This window comes from Sciurus carolinensis, chromosome 4 (assembly GCF_902686445.1).
Source record: "Sciurus carolinensis chromosome 4, mSciCar1.2, whole genome shotgun sequence".
NCBI classification, from domain to species: Eukaryota; Metazoa; Chordata; class Mammalia; order Rodentia; family Sciuridae; genus Sciurus; species Sciurus carolinensis.
In genome coordinates this window covers 106,737,475-106,753,722 of record NC_062216.1, presented here as the reverse complement: position 1 = coordinate 106,753,722, position 16,248 = coordinate 106,737,475, and the positions used below count along the sequence as shown (strand labels likewise).

At 40.5% G+C, this 16,248-nt stretch overlaps 1 protein-coding gene across 3 annotated transcripts in view; it reads left to right on the top strand.

The window, feature by feature from the left end:
• Positions 1-13,758: 13,758 nt before the first annotated feature.
• Positions 13,759-16,248, top strand: part of Scaf11 (SR-related CTD associated factor 11) — a 77,557-nt gene continuing 75,067 nt past the window's right edge. For all 3 annotated transcript variants that reach the window (XM_047548553.1, XM_047548552.1, XM_047548551.1), the window contains exon 1: positions 13,759-14,007. The gene's annotated coding sequence lies outside the window, so the exon portion shown is untranslated. The remainder of the gene's footprint in view (positions 14,008-16,248) is intronic.

The window sequence follows — 16,248 nt, the reverse complement described above, 5'->3', positions numbered from 1 at the left end:
GCTGAGGCTGGCCTCAAACTTGCGATCCTCCTGCCTCAGCCTCCTGAGTCACTGGAATTACAGTCATCCACCATGGACTTTTATCCATCTTTTAAAGGAAGATTGACTATATCCATCAAGGTTACATTATTGTTGGTGAGTGTTTGAGGCAACTAGTATTCTCATGCTCTGTTGGTGTCTGGATAAATAGGTACAATTTGTCAAAAATTTAAACATGTATACCCTTTGACCTTTCTAGGGAGTGGGTTTGCTACCCACTCCAAAGAATGAATGTACAAAGATGTTCATCAGAGCATTTTTAATAATATTGAAAATGGAAAATATTCTGTGTCTATGTACAAGTAACACTTCTCAATCCTAACTGACTTGGTCCTTTTGTTATAATAATTTTGTAATATCTTCTCTACAGTCTCAAAATGACAGATTCCTACAACAAAATACACCTAAATTATAGTTAAAAGAAAAATAAAAAGTAAATAATTTATAACAAAATATGCATTTCTTCATGTAAATAATCTGGACACAAAACACACTCTAGAGGGCAGTACCACACACTTAACTGACCCATAGTAAACTGGTTAATTTATGGTATAGCCAAAGGTGTAATATATGTCTAGATTCACTGATATATTGATGTACCAAAAACCAAGTTGTAAAATAGCAAATATATAGCTAGTTATATTATGTAAACAGAGTAAAAGGTCTAAAAGATGTTTGCTGGACAATTTATGATGGGGTTTACATCCTAATAAACCTAACATAAATTGAAGATATTGTAAATAAAAATGCATTTAGGGCTGGGGATGTAGCTCAGTGATAGAGTGCTTGCTTAGCATGCATGAGGCCCTGGGTTTGATTCCCAGCACCGTAAAAAAATGCACTTAATATATCTAAGCTACCAAATATAGTTTAGCAATACAGTATACGGGACTGAATCAGTTATGCACTCTTATGATCTTATGATTGATTGGAGCTGTGACACACTGCCACTGCACAGTATAATGAAAGTATATCATATCACTATCAGTAACACAAGAAAAGCTCAAAAGTCAAAATACAACTTTCTACTGAATGGGTATCATCATAACTCAAATCATCATAAATTAGGGATCATCTGTATTTGAATATTTTTGTTTTTGGTAAAAATTTAAATATTTATGGCAAGCCCCAAAGGAAGAATCACAACAGAAACCCTATAAAGTCAAACAAAAAATGCAGAGATGAATCTCCAATAAAGAAATTTATTATTTGTGAATTAAGAATAATAGGTTTGCATGCTCTACTGTCAAGTATATCTAAAAAGAACAAATAAATAGCATTTTCTATTATTAAAAAAAGAATAGGTTTGCAATCTGGATATTCATACACAGATGGGTCTAACCTTTGGTAAGTCAGGAGGACAAAGGAAAGGTCAAGGATTTTATTAGGACAGAAAAATCTATGTGAGTTATTACAAAAGTTCACAGGCACTTGCAGTGATTGAAGGAGATGGCAAACTCTGGTAAGTACAGGCATTTTTTTTTTTTTTTTTTTGTAGTTGTAGATGGATAGAATGCCAGAATGCCTTTTTTTTTGTTGTTTATTTTTAATGTGGTGCTAAGGATCCAACCCAGTGCTTCAAACATGCTAGGCAAGCGCTCTGCCACTGAGCTACAGCCCCAGCCCTGTAAAGCTACTCTTAAGGCCGTAGTTGGAAGTTCCATGGTCAGTTGCTGAGTAGTCTTAAAGATAGGGCCAGTTATTTCTTAGATTGTTTCTGTGAGATAGTTTCTGGTGCAGATGTCTATTACCTGAGCATTTCCCCTTCTTTCCCATGGCGCCTTGAGTCTATATTAGTGGGGTGTGACAGGAAAGACTCTGTTTTACATCCCTAGGGTTCTAGAGCAAGGTCCTGCTATCTTCAGTGGAGATTTAGATACATTTTTAAAATAGTTCCTTGCCTTTCCCAGGTGTTTGTCAAGATGGCAGAGGGGCAAGTTCTGGTGATGGGATAGCCAAAGTCATCTTCTGGGTTGCCTCATGGTCACCATGGCCAAACATGTCCTGCTGAACAGGAAGGTGCTGATCGTGTACTGCAAGGACATCAATGTTTCTTTCAACCTCTACAGAAACAAGTTACAGTACTTGGACTTTGGCAAGACCATGAACACTAACTTGTGCTGCAGCACCTATCACTTCTGAAACCCTACCACTCCCTGGCCCATAACTGTCTTTTTTTTTTTTTTTTTTTTTTTTGGCAGAACCATTTAGAGCATACTGCCCAAGACCAAGTGAGACTTAACCATCATGAGCTGCTTCAAGATATTTAATAGGATCCCAAATCCCCAGTATACCTCCCCACCATAAAGTAAAAATCAGATGGTGGTATCTACTGCCCTCAAAGTTGGGCATCTGAATGAAGCCCAGTAAAAGTTTGCTTACCTGGGATACCTGGCCTGCAAGATTACCTGGAAGTACCAGGCAGTGACAGTCACCTAGAGGAGAGGAAGGAGAAGGTCAAGATCTATTACCAGGAAGAGGCAAAAGTTGAGAAAGGGGCAAAAGGCATAAGAAAGGAAGGAGACAAGAGGAGGGAAGGAGAGAAGGTAACCAGGAGGAGGAGGAGGAGGAAGAGGACATGAGGTTATGGATATAGGCAAAGAAAAGTGTGGAGAAGGGAACTGACAAATGCGTGGAGGTCCTCAAGACCCATGGACTCCTGGTCTGAGTACAATAAAGGATGTTTGATTCTCATTCTTGGTTTATCCCGCCCTTCTATTACTGCCCAAAGGTGGTAGTCCCAAAATCCCAGTGCCACAGGCAGTCACTTGAGTGTGGTCCCTGAACTACAGCAGCAAGTAGAGCACCTTTAAGTGGGCAGAGCTTTGACTTATGCACTTGGTCATCTCCTTTGTGTGGAAGGATAAGCGGCTCAAAGGATTATACACTGACTTGTGAGCACTGACCGAAGGTTCATCGGTTTGGTCAGAGTTTAAAAGGAGAAAGAAGGGAAGTACGGAGGTCGGGAAAAGAGGCATGTGAATGATCCTATAAAAGTGGACGAATTTTGTTTTATATATTAATGCCCAACAGAGAGTAACCCTTGCAGAAAGAGGTACTAAACAACCTCAAGGAAAGAATTGCCCAAATGACATCAGTCAATCTCTGCTACTGGTTATACTAGTGTTAGCCCAACAGTCAGGTGGTAAGAGTAGCTATGGGGGTGGGAACAGGAGTTACACATAGACCCATTAGTGTGGTCTCCCAATTAACAAGCTACTGCAACTGTCAAATATCCAGTATACTGGCAGCGGACACCAATGCTTAGCCTCTACCATGGCATTGTTCCTTTAGCAGAACTACCAGCTTTTTGGTGGAAAGTTGTCTACCAGTTGCCTACACTCTACCTAGAGTAGCATCAATTATTCTTGACTGGAATTTAAACATATTCCAAATTGGACTGCCTGAGTGGTCTCAGCTAGTACCAATGGGGCGTGTAAAGTGTTTGATCCATTGACCTGGAAGTTGGTATAGCAATGAGCATATGACCATAGAATTTACTGGTCTTATAACATATTACACCACCTAGAAATTGCTACTCTGATAGAGCATTGCAATGACCTGTTAAAAGATTCAACTGAGGGGATATACTCTCAAAGACACCTTGTGAAGAAGTATCATCCTTGACGACTCTGCACACTCTAAATTAATATTCATTCTGTAGTACTGGGTCCCAAGTAGGGATAAAATATACAGGGTAGAGTGTTTATTGTGATTCCCAGTGACTCATTTGTGGAATTTGTACCTTCTTTTCATTAGAAGGTAGAGGTTTTGGCTACCAGAGAAAAAATGCTTTCATCAGGAGATACAGGAAGAATTTCCAAACCTCAGTTGCTGCCTGTTCACTTTAGTCCTATTTCAAAAAACCAGCAGACAAGGATGAGATTATCCTCCTGGCAAAGGTTATTTACTCTGATCTTCAGTAGGGCAGCTGTCATACCATGAGGACAGGAAAAAATGTTTGACCCCTAGGTGACTCACATGACTCACTTGAGCATCTCTTGGTTTTCACTTTCCCTATTTAGATAGTGTGTGGGCAAGAACTGTAGCCACAACCTGAGAAGGGCCTAGTGATGAAGGACTCAGACCCCTCAGTACAGAGAGTCTAAGTTATTCCACTAGGTAAGGTACTGTCTTAGTCTATTCAGGCCGGCATAACAAAATACCATAAACTGGGTAGCTTATATATTACAGAAAAAAATTTCTCAATTTTGGAGGCTGCAAATTTTAAGGTCAAGACATCAATAGACTGTGTCTGATGAGGACCTACTTCCTGGTGCCTTCTTACTGTGTCCTCACATGACAGAAGCAAGGCAATTCTCTGGGGCCTCTTTATAAGGGCACTAATTTAACTCACAAGGACTCTACTGTTATGACCTAATCATATTCCAGTCACTCACTTCCCAATGTCTTCATGATGGTGACATAGATTATAACACATGAATTTTTGGGCTACCCAAACCATAAGAACATAGCAGCTATCTAGACCAGAAGTGAAGGGAATCTAGAATGGGTGGGAGAGGTAGGAGGTTATGGGTTTCAATTATGGCCCCAAGAGCAGCTTCAGGAGTTGTAGTTAATCTCAGCAACCTTTTTAAACATTTAATTAATTAATTAATTTAGGTACAGGGGTGCTATACTACTGAGTTACACTCTCAGTCCTTCTTACTTATTTTAAAACATTTGAGGGCTGGGTATATAGCTCAGTGTGTAGAGTGCTTGCCTGGCAAGCACAAGGCCCTAGGTTCAAATCCTCAGCACCGCAAAAAAAAAAAAAAAAAAAAAAAAAAAAAAAAAAAAAAATTTGAGACAGGGTCTTGCTAAGTTGTTGAGAGTCTAAGTTGCTGAGGCTGGCCTTGAACCTGAGATCTTCTGGTCTTAGCCTTCCAAGTTACCGGAATTGTAGGTGTGCACCACTGTGTCCAGCTTCCATAAACTTTCTTCTAATAAGTTTATCTTATTTCCTGGAGGCCCAACAAAATTTCTGATACATAAGGGGGTAGAAACAGTGGCTATCATGGTGCATTATAGATTTTCCCAAACACAGGACTGAAGTAGTCATTCCATCAGCTGCTGAAAATGTGAGAGACTGACAACTCTCAGTTGAATCCTTCATCACTTATCCTTTGCTGAAGAGGGCTACTTCACCTTTCCAGGCACAGCCAAAATGATTGGTCAGTGAGGTGACACGGTCTTCAGGACTCCCTGTAGGAATGGCTGAGGCCTTTGTTGGACTTCATTGCAATTCAACTTCCTCCTCTACCTAATCCTGCTTCTTTTACTTTCTTTACAGATAGGTCCTAAGAGTACTCCACAGTCTTTATCCTAATCTTCATCTCAAAGTGTTTCTCATGGAACTTGGCCTCTGATAGGTTCCATTCTCTTTGTGTCCTATAATCTTAAGACCCTTAGTATTCTAATCTTTTAGAAATCAAAATTGCTTATAAAATAAAGGGAATTTACTAGCTCACATAACTAGGCAGATATCATGATCTATTTGATTCAGTGGCTTACTGATGTCAACAAGCACCCAGTTTTACCATCTTTCTGTTCTGCCTTCCTCAGAGGCATCATTCCAAAGCTATTTTTTTTAAACAACAGAGTAGCTGCAGTAATTCCAGGTGTATACTCATCTCTCTTATCATCCGAACAGAAAGAGAACCAGTAGTTTAGTAGTTTTATCTGCAGAACAAATAAAAGTCTTCAGAATCACCAGTTCTTCAAATTTGATTGACACAAAATAACCAAAAGAATGTCTGGTTTTCCTAAACCACTCACCATAGTAAGAATTATAAGATTACCTTAAATGGTTTGAAACAGTCAAGGTTCATTCCTGGAGTTGATGATGTGCTTTAATCCTTGCCCTACACAATCATATGAATGATACTCAAGGGGGAAGAATGAAAAGAGAGGCTATAGAGACAAACTGTGTTAGTTTACTAGGGCTGTTGTAAAAAAGTACCAGTGAGTGAAAGGCTTAAACAACAGAAATTTATTTTCTCAGTTCTGTAGGCTGGAAGGCCAGGATCAAGATGTTGGTAGGGTTATTTCTTCTGAGGCTTCTCTTCTTGGTGTGCAGCTAGTCATCTTTTTCTTTCTTCACAGAGGTCTTTCCTCTGAAAGCACATGTCTGTGTCTTTACCCACACTTCTTCTAAGGACACTAGTTTTATTGATAAGGAACTACCTATAGAGTTTGTTTTAACTTAATCACCTTTTGAAGACTATCTCCAGATAGGGTAATATACTGGGGTTTACAACTTCAACACATGAATTATGGGGGGGACACAGTTCTGGTAACATTACCCAATATCAGTATCAATTTCTTATTAAAATTATGTTCATTTGTTTGTTCACTAAATTGAAAAATTCTTTAAGGGTAGAGACAAGTGTCTTATTTATCTTCACGCTACCAGTGCTTAGCACAGAGCTGGTCTACCACAGGTACTCAATACAACATCTTGGGGAGGACTACGCAGAGTTCATTGCATTTGGCAATTAAGAGGTCACTGGTGGTTTTCCAGAGCAGTTTCAATGGAATGGTCCTGACATAGCCAAACTGCAGTGGCTTTTTAAACAAGAGTGAATGGACAGATTTGACAATATAGATATCAAAATCTTCTGACAAAAGGCACCATGAGCAAAATTAAAATATGATTAAAAGATAATACCCGCACATATGGAACACTAAGAGTTAGGAGCTCTAATATAAAAGGGACCATATTTAAACATCGGAAAGGTTGAAAACAACCCAGTACAAAAATATACAAAGACTATGAACAATCCAAAATTATTAAAAAAAAGAATTCAGTCCCACAAGTAGTCATGGATATACTCATTAAAACCACTGTGATAACAGTCGATGACTATCAGACTAAAAAAATTAAATATTAATGCTTTAGTTATGGTAAGGGTGTGGGAAATACTCTACAACACAGGTTAGAGGGGGAACTGTAGTAGTTCTAGAGCTAATCTGGCATGTCACCTTTGGTCACAAGTAATGGAAGAGTCAAACAAACATAAAAAGAGTTAATTATTAAATCACTTAACTGAAAGTCTAGTCATAACTGAATCAAGCCTAGTTAAATGCCTGTCTCTTTTCATGTCTTAGTTCTGCCTTCCTCTGTGTGTAAGTTATTCTCAGTAAGGTTCTTTTTTCATGAAAAGCACTTACATACTTAAAGGAATAAGTCCAGCAGAGAACAAAAGTCCTTGATCTAATTCTGAATGGTTTCAATTGAGTTATGTGCTCATCCCTGAACTACTGAACACTATAATTAGTGGATACTATATTCTTATTAGCCAGTCTTGAGTTGAAATCGAATGCAGAAGACAGCGGAGAACCCCCTACCATTTGTAACTCATAGAATAAGAGAAGAAGGAGACTAATTCATCTAAAGAAAATTGAGGTGCTGTTATCAGAAAAAGGAGAAAGGGATGGTGAGTGGCATACATATGTAAAGTTTATAGGCAATATCTAGTAAAACAAAAAATGCACATATCTTTTATCTCAACAATTTCACTTTCAAGAATCAATTCTATAGAAAAGAACTGCAGAATTTTAAAAAGATAAAGTGTAAGAACTTACTCCAGAATTGTTTATGATGGCACAAAATTGGGACAAACACCTATTCTCAAAAATACAGTACATTAATACTATATAATATTATGCATAATTAAATGAACAGACTTAATTAGTACATTTTAGCAAATCATTAAGAAAAAGAAGATTGCAAAAAAATATGATGTGATTATTTACAAAATCAAACCCCCAAAGTTCTATATGTATGTTTCTAAAAACATTGGAAGGGGCTGGGGGCATAGCTCAGTAGTGGAGCACTTGACTAGTATGCAAGAGGCCTTGATTTGATCCAGCACTGTGAAATACACACACACACACACACACACACACACACACACACACAAATTAATTAAAAGTAACATCAATCTTTGAACATTAGTTTTATCCAGGACTGGAACAGGGAGAGGAAAAGTATCTGTTTCTTTATATACTTGAGTATCTTATATCCCTCTGTTTGAATTGCTAAAATTAATGCTTGTTACCATTACAAAAGAGTGAACAGAAACCAAAATGAAGAAGTAGTCTTAGGATTTAAACTATTTTTAGATCTGGAGTGAGGGGAGGTAAATTAGCCTCCAGTAAAGGAGTCATTGAAAATACATGAAGACAGACTAACTCATGGAGCAAGGCCCTAAGGGAATACAGGGAATTTGTTCCAGAGCAGAGTCCCAAATGCACAAGGGCTGTGATGACTTCACTTTTTTACAGGGAAGTACAAATAAAGAGTAGGTTTTTAAAATTCAATTTTTATATTGGTAATGCATTTCTTTTAGGAAATTATGCTAACAAGAGATGAGAGGTCTAGACAAATTTATACTATTATTTTATCAAGATTAAAAAGGTAGCAGCCCTATATCAATTTCCAAATTGTTAGGAATGCTAATGGTCTATGAATTCCAAAGTCTGAAAAAACCCCAGTCTATAGCACAAGCAGAATGCTAAGCCTTAAACAAGGTTTCTCTGTGATGGAGGAAAGCAAGTGTGCATGGATATAGACAGTCATAGACAGATTTGTAGATGTAGGAGAAAAACTTGGGAAGTGAAACTTGAGGACGGTGGTAAAAATGTAGACAAAGTGCTGTGGGGAATAGGATACCAAACTGAGAGCACACTGGAGTCTTCAAATTTAGAATAATACCTGTCTGTATTTTGCTCAGATTACCATCTCTTATATGAAACTGTCCTTGGTTCCCTTTATATTCTCTCCCTTTTTTGATACCATTTGCCTCCTCAGACTTTGTTCTTAATTTCTTTTATGGAGTCTTCTTCAGTTTGCTTTTATATTTATCTGAATCCACTAAAATATTTCTGAGACACTGTTCATATATATATATAAAAGTATAAACTGCAATGCAGCTCCCAGACAGTAGATATCCAATTGATTATGGTTGAAATAAATTTAATTCAATATAGAAAACAATTAGATAGTGTTATTCTGATTAAAATGCTTCAAAGTTGTGAGGACAGAAATAAATTACTGACTTAAAAAGTTCTTGTAAAATAACTTTTCCTCATAGCATCTATTTTTTATTTCTCATATGAATACTGTATATTTGGCTACCTTTTGCTTGTGAGAAACTGTATACCTTTTGAATTCATAATGCTTAGTTCTGTAAAAAATTCCACAGAGATCATTAAAATAAAAACTTCCTCTGTTAAATGAAAACCAAGGAATAAAAAAACATTAAGGGATTTGTTAAAAATTGCAAAGGTCTTTAGTTGACACTCAAAATAGTATTAATCCAGGGTCTCTATACCATGATTTCCTTTCTTAATTTTGAATTTTATTTTGTATTCTATTTAAAATAGTTAAATTAATCATAGCAATTATTTCAAAAAACTGTCAAGATCCATAATTGATTGCCCTTCACTTTTAAAGATGCCACTGTGAATTTTTGTTGTCATGTGACAGGACTGTTATTTTAAGTGGCTGGTAAAAGTGCAACACACCAATTGTGCATTCACTGAAGTCTATTTTATGATGCATATTATTTGTGCTTTTTGTGGTCATAATGAAATCTAAAATGTTGACTATGATGATTGCTATATTAACCTTACTCCTTCATCTTACAGTTCATCTTTTATTGACATAAAACTCCATACTTCTTTAGTATATTGTGCACTTTAAAACAATGAAGAGAATAATAAATCTTCATTATAAAACATAATAAGGAGAATGCTGTACATACAGAAATAGACATGATCTTTCCCCTGGGGAGGCAAGAGAGGGTTTATTACAAACCACCACCCTCTTTTATTTACATATGAAAGTAGGAACCACTAGCAAATCAACATTAAGAACATTTGTGGGTAGGAGGATGGATTGGAAAAAAGATTTGGTGGCCAAAGGGTACAAAGTTTCAGTTAGATATGAGGAGATTCTGGTGGCCTATTACGCGACCTATTACACGGCATGGTGACTATTGTTAATAACAATGTATATTTCAAATGACTAAAAGGATTTTTAAAATTTGTTCTTGTTAGATATATATAACTATAGAATGTATTTTGACATATACATACAATGAGTATGACTTATTCTAATTAGGATCCCATTAATTAGGATCTTGTGGTTGAACATGATACGAAGTTACTGTGGTCATGTATTCATATACATAGGAAAAGTTATGTCTGATTCATTGCACTGTCTTTCCTATTCCCATCCCTGCACTCTTTCCTTCATTCCCCCTTGTATAATCCAGTGAACTTTTATTCTTCCTTCTCCTCTCTCCCTTATTGTGTGTTAGCATCCCCATATCAGAGAGGACATTTGGCCTTTGGTTTTTTTGGGATCGACTCATTTCATTTATCATGACAGTTGCCAGTTCCATCCATTTACCAGCAAATGCCATAATTTCATTCTTCTTTTTGGGTACTGGGGATTGAACCTAGGAACATGTAAACACAGAGTCACATCCCCAGCCCTGTTTTGTATTTTATTTAAAGACAGAGTCTCAGTGAATTGCTTAGCACCTCACTTTTGCTGAGGTTGGCTTTGAACTCACAATCCTTCAGCCTCAGCCTCCTGAGCTGCTGGGATTACAGACGTGCACCATAGTACCTGGCTCATTCTTCTTTATGGCTAATATTCCACTGTGTATGTGTACCGTGTACCACATTTTCTTTATTCATTCATCTGTTGAAGGGCACCTAGGTTGGTTCTGTAGCTTAGCTATTATGAATTGAGCTGCTATAAATATCGATGTGTCCACAACACTATAGTATGCTGATTTTAAGTCCTTTGGGTATATGCTGAGGAGTGGGATAACTGGGTTAAATGGTGATTCCATTCCAAGTTTTCTGAGGATTCTCCATACTGCTTTCCAGAAGAGTTGCACCAATTTGCAGTCCCACCAGCAATGTATGAGTGTACCTTTTCTCCCACATCCTCACTGTTAGGATGGAATTTGGGAGACTGTAGGAGGGAGAGCGGAGCAACCGAGACAAAGGGCAGCGCGCCAAACGGTGACTAATTAAGTGGAGAGGAAAACTCCATTGACCCTTAACTCCACAGGTCACTCAGCAGGACCCCCGCCCATTCTGGCCTATAAAAACCCTGGACAGCAAGGGCCACAGTGGGATTTTTTCCTGCTCCCTACACTGACCTGTAGGGGGGTGGTGCTGGGAATTTCCAATATTGGAGCCAATTCCAATAAAGCTTGCTTTGGCCACTTTCTGTCCGATTTTATTTGGCTGCTAACAGTACCCACGAGCTTACACTCACCATTTATTGTTACTTGTATTCTTGATAACTGCTATTCTGCCTGGAGTGAGATGGAATCTCAGTGTGGTTTTAATTTGCATTTCTAAAAGAGGCTTTAAATGTTGTCACCATGAAACAAAAAATCATAAATATTTGAGGTGTTAGTATGTTAATTAGCCTGATTTAACAATTCCACAATGTACAATGTGTTGAGACATTTTCTTATATCCCATAGATATATAGTAATTATTTGTTAATTGAAGTGCAAAATTGACTATCAGCCAGGGAATAAATACATAAAAAGATCTGGTATTTTGTCAAAACCATGCTATTATCACCAACTTAAAGATTAGAGTATTCTATTTGGCAAATACTATCATTTGGGCTTTAATTAAACTTTGATAAAGTACATTTTGAAAAAGAAAGGAAAAGATCTTTTATAACACATGCAGATGAAAGTTGCACTAGACATTTTCAGCAGAAGTTACTCTTAGAGGTAGGCTTCTCTAGGGTGAATCCTAGAAATTGTACATATGAAAGTTATACCCTTATTCTGTGGGATGACTCATTAACAGTCCTTCTGGATCTGGTTATATTACACAAGGAGTTGAACACTTATTCACTGATCCTCTTACCAATCATCCTTTTAATATTTTTTATTTTTTTGGTACTGGGGATTTAACCCAGGGCTCTTAACCACTGAGCCACATCTCCAGCCCCTTTTATTTTTGAGACAGGGTCTCACTAAGCTGTTTAGGTCCTCGCTAACTTGTTGAGGCTGGCCTCAAACTTGCCAGCTTCCTGCTTCAGCCTCCCCAGTCTCTGGGATTACTGGCCTGCACCACCACATTGGGTTTATCACGTTCTTTATAACGTACTGTTTGCTCTGGTGGTGACAGGGAATTTTGTTCTTCCATCAGAAGAAAGTATTTGAACTTCGCTAGATCACTGCTTCCTCAAATATAAATAAAGCAACACTATCTAAATTTACAAATTTCATATCAAGTACAATACATTGTAAAACTTCAAAGGTTTGAAGGAGTCAAGGTTCCATGCATGTATTCCTTTAGCAGTTATTAACCAAGTTCCTAAGTACCCGGTCCTGTTAGGAAAATGAAGAGACACTGTCCCAATCCTCACAGTGAGAAAGGCACCGAGCTGACCCAACACAGTGCATAGATGAGGGTGCCAGGGAAGGGGCATACAGTGCGGGGAGCAGCACACAGAGCAACACAAGTCTCTTCACTGGGAGAGGTAGGTGGGGTCTCCGGCAAGAGGGGAGGTGACGCACCGGGCAGGGGTCAGTGTAGCTGGGCAAGCAGCGCGCACGCAAAGGCAAGAAGGAGACAGACGGGGAAACGCGCGAGTGGCGAGGCTGGGTGCGCCGGGGACCTGGGTGGCCCAAGTTCGCAGTGCCGCCAGCAGCGAAGCCTCTCGCCCCGCGGGAGGTGTGAGCGAGAGGAGCGCGACCATGGCGCGGGTACTGGACGCATCACTTCAAGCCGGTGGTCGCTGAGGGCAGGGAGAAAAAGTCAAGAACTAGCTGCATTTCCAGGAGAGAAAAGAAGAGGTTAAGGAACCGGGGACTCCTGTGGGGAGAAGGGAGAGTCTGTGAGGACATTTCGGAGGTAAAATAAGAGGAAGACCCGGCGGGGAGAGTCACAGCGCGTCTTAACGTTCCATATCGCAGACTCTGGCAAAAGTACCGAAAAATAATCACGAGTCACTATCTGTGGAGGCCTTTAAAGTTAACTGCGATCACGTTGAATTCTGGGGACGTGAGATTAGGACACGGGAACACCCCCTAGGCTCCACGGGCCCCGTGGGCAACCTCGCCCCCTGGCATTTTGTAAATGACCACCAGGAGCGGAACCCGGGGCTTATTGCTGACACTTCAACCTGCCTAATGGCTGTATTTCAGGGCTACGGAGCTGGGTGAAAACTCAACGGCCAGACAATAGACACTTTTCAATATCAGGTTACGGTAGGCGTGCACTTGCCGCGCAAACCCCTTCACGTCCAGTCAGTCCTTCAAGAACTTATTTTATTGTCCTCCAAGACGCAGCCCGTAGGGCGGTCAAAACAGGGACAAGGTCCACACGCGGCGCAGGCGCACACGGCGCGGCGTGGGCGGAGGGCGGACCGGAAGGATGTTTCCCAGAAGCCTCCGCCACTCCGCGCTGCCCTTCCTCCCGCTCACAGGCCGCGCGACGTGACTCCGCCCACCACGTTCCTCCGTCGCAAAGGGTGGTTCGTCAGCGCCCCCCTGCGATCCCGTTGAGTACTGCGGCCGTGCCCGCAGGGCCAGAGCGAGCGTGAGTGTGGCAGGTCCAGCCGCTGGCGTCGTCACCGTAGCGCGCCGACTTGTGGCAGCGCGGCCCAGCGGAGTGGAGAGAGGGAGGGGGGAGGCGAGTGAAGAAGGGAGGGGAGGGAGGCCAGACTCGGCTGGGGGAAGGGGAGCAGCGGTGGCGCAAGCCGCGCGGAGCAGCGCAGCCCGGGTTCGCTCCTTGCTTAGCCGCCGGCTCCCTACCCGACCAGCCTAGCCGGCGCCCCAGCACTCCCGGAACACCTCAGAGCGGACGGAAGGGAACTTAGCGACGGAGTGACGGAGATCTAGCTTCCTGCGGTGGGGTCGCCGCCACCGCCGCCGCTGCTTTGAACCAGCGCCTCGACCTCGGCCTGAGGTAAAAGGCCGACTCCGGGGGATGGATGGGCTTGAGTAGCTGCTGGGGCTAGGCGGGAGCCACGGGCCGGCGCCGAGAGGAGGAGCGGGCCCGGGAGACGGGAGGGCGGACAAAGTTTCGGAATCTTGCGCGGCCCAGGCGGCGTCCTGCGCTTGGAGGAAAGTTGGAGCTGCCCCTACAGGCAGGGGAGGCTGCTTCGGGTAGGGCCCTCTTTTCTTCTCGCTCCCCCGCGAGAGAGGCCCTGCTCCGGCCGCCGCCGCCTCACTGTCTGCACCCTGTCCCATTTCCTCCTTGTGGCCTACGCGCCTCTGCTGCCTGAGCTGGCAAAGCCTGTCCCCGCCCGCGTGCGGGGCCTTACGGAGGGGGGTGGTGGCGGGAAGGGGCTCTACGCTAGAACCACCACAGGCACCCCCTCCCTGCGGTGGCAACGTGTCCTGCTGGGCTTCCGGGAGCTCCTGATCCCGGTGTCTGTTTTACTAGGGGGATTTCGCTTTTGTCGCCAGCGTCCTAGCCAGCTTGTGAAACCAAACTTTACTACGCTGTGACCTCTCGAGTGCGCGAATAGGGAAGAGCTGGGGCTTCTAAACATCATCAGCCTTTTACCCATGCCCTGAACTAAAACTGTTTCACCCCTACCCCCCATGTTTTAAACCTGCTGTCTGGCTGACAACTAACTGAAGGGAGAGAAGATCGAAACTAAGCTTAATGAGTCGCCCATGCTTAGACCTAGGAATTTTGAACTGGTTGAGAAATTTCTTAGAGATGTCTGGCGGTCTTGCCACCTACACATACTTTGAAAAATTTTTGTAGAAGACACGTGATTTAGAGTACTTCGTTACAAGTACTCCTGATTCACAGATTAAAATGTTGAATTTTAAAATACCCCCAATATATTTTTGTACTATTAGTCGTGTCTACGAGCTGTGTTTTCGTTCGCTTTGCATTACATTTTGACTAACATTCTTGTCCTTATTACGAGTGAATTAAGATATTTAAGGAAACTGATGTACAGATTTTTAATATGCTTTCCCTCACTTGGGGACTTCACTCGGAATTTTGGGGAAAGCATATTAATAAATGCATTTTCTTGCTTTAAAAGTTAACTCATGAGTATTCTGCTTCAACAGCAGAATATTGAGCGCAGTACATTCTTAAATAACTTCGGTTTTGTATTTTATTCTAATTCTATTAAAATTTTAATGTGTAATCAAATCTTTTTCCAGACCATTCCCTTCTCTTTCCTGCTTCTTTGGCATTTGATTTAATAATTTTACTATTTCATTATTGGTTAAAACCGGTTGAGAAAAGTTTGTAGGCCTTTTGTTTATGTGATTGTGGTTTTAACTGATTGGGTAGGAGAATTGAAATTTTGAAACTCTTTGGATTTCTTTGTTTATATTATTCTATTAAAGATAATTCGAATTTATTCATATGGTGTTTATGCAGCTGAATTTTTAAAAGATTAGCAGTTCTTATTGTAGCTGCACTTTAGTTATAATATTTTTCAGTGCTTGCAAATATACTAACAGTCTTTTAGTTTCACACTAGTCTGAAAATTTTGGGTACATTTTAAGATTTCAGTGGGGTAAAATTTGTTTGCTTAAAGTATACCCATGCTGTCAAGACATTCTTAAGTATGTCAAAGGGGAAGAACACTAGAAGACAATGTAAAATTGTTCTTAAATAAACTGCTTACAAATGTGTCATGGAAAATTTTTAAGGTGAATTTTCCCCCTCTAATATCTTCATTTGGTAATGTGAAATTCACAGGTTAAGATTGAGACTAGGGGTTGCTCAGCTTCCCCATCTTCTTTTGAGCATTAACCAATGCATAGGCAATTTTCTTGAAAATCTGTGTTGTTAATCAGCAAAGAGAGGATGAATCAAGTGCAGTTGCAGGATACTGTTGATTACTATCAATACCATATTTAGTAATAAGAATGTGCAGTTATACTACCCACTATCGTTTTAGGTACATCAGTGAGGTAGTTGTGAAACCTTAATTCAAGAGACTGACTGGCATAAAAGAAATAAAGTTAGTCATATAGTAATTCTTATTATAACTTTGCTTTAGCATCTGATCGTATCTTTCAGTGATGTAAATTGGATCTTCACTTACTTTGCCCAGTGAAATAAACTTAAAACCCAAATTATTATTCTCATTCCACAATAACAGCCTTGCAGCTTATCTTGCATCTGAAAAATATCTTAGTACTGAGTAGAGCTCAGAATTAAAATGTT